The following is a 5,386-nucleotide window of genomic DNA, read 5'->3' as shown; positions in this document are numbered from 1 at the left end:
AAATAAATAGGTTATGCTGCGTTCCGACATGTTTTGTAAATCTTTACTCTAATATACACGTTTTATCGGCATAGAGGAAATACCAATTTTGCATTAAAGATATTGTCAATGAAATCTTGTAAAACGAACCAGACGAGTGTGACACCACAGACTGTTTGTGTCTATATAATATGCTATATAATTGCCAAACCCTACCTAATTTGCATAATTTGCATTTTTTTTAAATATCAAAACCCCTAGCCCTTATTCATTCACATACCAAAAATGAGCAAAATCCGTTAAACCTGAACTGACTAATGGCAATTCCCATTTTTGCCAAAAAATTGCCGTGGCTCGAAAGTACGTCGACTGGCGTGCTTCAAAATAGGACGTTTCATATGGGAGCATAGCAGTAACAACTATACCCAACTTCAAACATGTGGGCCAAACGGTTCCTGAGTTATCGTTGACCGAAGCGAAATGTTGACGGACGGACGGACGGACGTACGACGGACGCCGGCCCATGGCAATAGCTCAGCTTGACGATGTCAAGGTGAGCTAAAAATGCGGTGTAGGAAATATGAAGCGTCGTTTCCCGGGGAGGGGGGTCACTATATATGCCGGTATTACCCCATGTGCGTTCTCACTAAAAATAATAGGCCCCCTAGTGCGAACTGCACATTGGAAAACCCTAACCCTATTGCAGACACAATTGAAGAATATCACCCCCCCTATTGCATACACAATGAAAGAGTCCTACCCGGACCCTTTTTTCTCATTGTTTGACGTCTAACATTCTTCTTCTTCTTCTTCTTTCAGTAAAGTTTAGTACTGTACATACACCATCTTCGCACTGCTTCCGAGTACTGTATATGGAATAAAAGCACAAGTTTACCTGCGATAGTATCAAATTTTATAGCGCACTCTTGCTGCCGCTGTAAGTCAGTACGAGGACGAAACATACGTCACTGCCTATTTCGTTTTGATTGATACAATATATATCGCCCTACTTATATACTCACACATGCATTTCTACAGGCCCCTGAAAGTCTTCACGATCACATTTCACGCAAGAGAACGCCCCTTCTTGTTTACTTGTTACGAGTTGTACTTCCCTCCAAAAACAAATGCAGATATATATGCAGCAAAAGCCATCAACCAAATATTCATTAAGCCTTTGTCATATGTGTATGTACTTTTACGTTTAAAAGTCTCACGTTTTAACTGTCTTTGCAAGTATACATGTTCGCTCGTCTTTGTAATTTAACAGTTTTTTGCACACATTGTATAAGATTTTTTACCCGTCTCTGACACCCTTTTCAAAAACCCCATTTGTATACGTAATGACGCTTTCAATGAAGACTATATTTAGACTAGCGAGTAAAATCCATATACCTCATAGATATTTATTTCCTTCACATCAAACACAACACATACGCAATAGGTTTACATGACCCACTGAAACCTTCCTTAGCACTTACATACACCAGCTCTGCTCAGGTAAATCCACTCGCATGCCCACGGATTGCTGTACCGAGCTTTGACACGATTCACTAGAGCACCCAGTTACGTGCGTGTTTTACGAAGTGGTAGGATTCGCGGCGTGTTCATCTAGCTCTACCGCGGTAACCCCTTGGCTCTCGCTACAGGGCTACACCGTTAGCGCTGCAAATTAGGCCCACCTGACCTCTGTTTGACCTGGCTCGTTTAGCTATTTCTGACTAATATATATATATATATATAATACATAATATATATATAGGGTTAGGGTTAGGGTTAGGGTTAGGGTTAGTCAGAAATAGCTAAACGAGCCAGGTCAAACAGAGGTCAGGGGGACATAGACCCTACGAGCGTTAGTGCTAGTATTCACCATACTAATAAGAGATGCAAGATAAAGGTCATGTCAAATACCATTAAAATTACCCATCCCCGCAAAAAATCGCCGCCTAACGTGGTGTCAAAACTTGGCAGCGTAATTTCCTCTATACAGCGTGGAAGGAACTTGTGCTTGTGCTGGGAGGGCTGTGGCAACACTGGTTGAAAAGAAGCCGATCACACCTGTCACCTGTCACTGGTCTACATGTACAACTAAAAGTCAAACCCGGCACCACACCGCAATCATGTACAACCCGTTTGCCCCGGACCACTGTGTGTAAACGAGATGAATCACTCCTCACGCAATGGCACAGGGACAGTCATCAGATTACGCACACGCAGCATAAGCAACTAGCAACTAAGTAATGCAGCACTCTTGCCTACGCAGGGTGCGTAGCTGGGGGCATTAACATGTACCGACTGCATATAGTGAGATCCAGTTACGGACCAAGTCAGGCGCACACAACAGGTACAGAGAGAGAGCGAGAGCGAGAGAGAGAGAGAGAGAGAGAGAAAGAGAAAGAGAAAGAGAAAGAGAAAAAGAAAAAGAGAGAGAGAGAGAGAGAGAGAGAGAGAGAGAGAGAGCGTGAGTGAGAGCTTGGCTACAACAATTTTATTTTTTTCGCAAGACTAGCTAACGCTTATCAGGAACCGCAGCGATTTCACGCAGATAAATGTGTGATACTCTCTCCGGCTGCTATAGAGAGAAGGCAATTGTTGCCGATATGTAGACCAAGGGCATTCAGAGTCCATGTCGTTATCGAGCAGGAGTAGTACCAGGATCCCATGACCGCCAATCACTGAGGTTAGACCGAGCAATTCTTCAGATGCCAATTGTGAGAAAAAGCTGCGTGACACTTGCACCGCTATCTCATCGCCTGCTGCTCCAACCAAGTCCTGGTTCCAAATCCTGGTCACTTTTTCTCGGTGGTACCATTGTATCGTGCCTATTGAGTCAGTCACTAATCTTCCAGGAAGAAATAGTTACCAGTCCTCTTTTGATCCGCATCCTAAACGAATTAACCACAATAATGAATCGAGATTTGGTTAAGGTCATTTAAATAAGTATAACATGCATTATTCATTAGAATTATTCACATCTCAACAGACACTGCTGTATTTAAGATTCACATGTAGACCTTTTTAAGGAAGGTTTCCGAACAGCGTAGCCATACATTAGCATCTACATTAGAAGTATGACAACTCACCTTCACAGAGTTCAGTTTGTTGATTCTTGGTCTAAAGTTGTTGGGGTCCCTTCTAAATGTGATGGCCAAGCTTTGCAAGAACTTATTCATGCCTATCAGCAGTGACTCCGGACTAAACAACAAACACGCAACGATGGTAACAAATGAAAGTGTCAATGACGCTATAGCTCACCATTATATACCATATCTCCCATTATATACTCTTGATAATTATATATGCGTAATAGGAGAAGAGTATGACAGCGTTTTAACAGCGTTTTGCATAGTTTTCAACTTGCAAATATTCTATCAATATGTGAATAAATATATTCAAACATTACCTTATTTTCGTCTATGAGTCTCCCTTAATCATATGACACCACCAATTTACCTGAAAATCGTATGTGTTCTTCAAAAAAGTTATTTGAATACGACACAGTTTCAAACAGTTTCCACGAATGGCAGCATGTGTTAGGCGAAAGTTTAGTATGGGATTAGTGTTCTATTGTCTCTATCTTGTATCTTGATTACAACATGGTGCTGCCGCCACATATCAACTTTGGTCGAACTTTCGCCTAACCGTGTCGTATTCAAAGACCTTTTTTAAGAACACATACGATTTTCAGGTAAATTTGTGGTGTCATATGATTAAGGGAAACTCATAGACGAAAATAAGTGAAAGTTTGAATATATTTATTCACATATTGATAGAATATTTACAAGTTGAAAACTATGCAAAACGCTATTAAAACGGTGTCATACTCTTCTCCTATTATGTACTCTTGGTAATATTTGATGCGAAAATAAATGTTTCAAATCTGAAAGTCTGAAATCTGGGCGACAGATGGCGCTACACCTAAATGATCGCCATTTTGGTTTTCGATTATCGCGCAAAGAAAAACAAAATATTCCAGTCAAATTACTGTAACCAAAAATCTAAAACACAATATTACACGTAGGTATGATTGTAGAGTTGTTAAGCAGTTAGATTGACATTTTTCTGTTATTTTGGTCAAAGGTACGAGTGGGTAGTACGCAACCACAAGTTATCTTCTCGAATCTCGCATCTCGCTACCCCCCCAAAAAAAACTGCAGCAAACACGCAGTTTAGAATGACTCAAAAGAAAGTTGAAATAATCTACCTAATTTGCATAATAAAAACCGTGTGATATGTTTTGGGGCAAGTCCTTATTCATTCACATACCAAAATGAGCAAAATCCGTTGAACCTGAACTAACTTATGGCATTTTCATTTTTGCCAAAAAGTGGGTGTGGCTCGAAAGTAAGTCGACTGGCATGCTCCAAAATAGGACGTTCATACCTCTCCCATAGGAGTAACAACTGCATGCAATTTGAAACATGTGGGTCAAAACGGTTCTTGAGTTATCGTTGACCGTAGGCAGACACTGTAATGCATCAATAGTGAAATTGCCCAAATCTACCTAATTTGCATAATTAAAAAAAAAATCAAAACCCCTGTGATATGTTTTGGGGCCAGTCCTTATTCATTCACTTCACCATTTAGTGATTTTGGTGTCTATGACCAGGTATTGTGAGTCGTAGATTTCATTTCTGTCTTTACCTAAAACATTGAACACACATTTGATAAAAATAAATCCAAGATGGCCGTTAAAATGCAAGATGGCCACCAAAATTGTTGTTTTCAAGCTCGTATAGCAATTAGAACAGTTATTTCAACTAGTCAAAGATTCTTTATTCACCTAAATATAGTTATTACTATAGTTATTCTGTGCTAGTAAGTAATTATTACCAGGAAAAAATGTGTGTATCGGCATCGTACGTGTCTATGGACCTCATCCACCTACGACAGAACTTCCTAGCATTAATAAACTGAAACAAAGATTAGTCAACATTGAACACGAAGATCTGGAAGTCTATGTAGCTAGTGCACGTGTAGGTCCACAGCCTCTACCAACCAGTGAGAACCACATCCAGGAAGCACAAGAGTCTGCTCAAGTCGCCTGTAACAAGAACCTGGTATGGATTCTAGCAAGACAAACAACATCAGAGAGTCAGACAATCCCAAATTGGACTGGGTTTAATATCAAAACCAGGGGCCAAGAATCAATCTCAGAAGATGTTGTTGAATACCTGCCCACAGTCAATGCACCAGCTACAGAGTTGACTACAGTTTTTGAAATTCTTAACAGTCAGATCTAATCCGAAAGGAACTGTGTCTGGACACACTTGTGGTAGTCATGGATCAAGCACTCTATGCAAAAGCCGTTGAAATTGCCTGGAAGCACAAAGAGCGTTTTTCCCATGTGCTCTTGAGGATGGGAACATTCTACACTATCATGAATGCCCTGAGTATCATAGGAAAG

The 5,386-nt window shown here is 40.5% G+C and overlaps 1 long non-coding RNA gene across 1 annotated transcript; it reads right to left on the bottom strand.

The window, feature by feature from the left end:
• Positions 1–2,480: 2,480 nt before the first annotated feature.
• On the bottom strand, positions 2,481–3,171 carry LOC106811647. Its single transcript, XR_001394171.1, has 2 exons — positions 3,063–3,171; positions 2,481–2,864 (listed from the first exon to the last, which is right to left on the bottom strand). It is a non-coding gene; the product is annotated as an uncharacterized LOC106811647 (long non-coding RNA).
• Between the last annotated feature and the right edge of the window lie 2,215 nt (positions 3,172–5,386).

The sequence above is a fragment of the Priapulus caudatus genome, unplaced genomic scaffold (genome assembly GCF_000485595.1).
Source record: "Priapulus caudatus unplaced genomic scaffold, Priapulus_caudatus-5.0.1 Scaffold559, whole genome shotgun sequence".
Taxonomy (NCBI): domain Eukaryota; kingdom Metazoa; phylum Priapulida; class Priapulimorpha; order Priapulimorphida; family Priapulidae; genus Priapulus; species Priapulus caudatus.
This window is presented reverse-complemented; position numbering and strand designations above follow the sequence as displayed.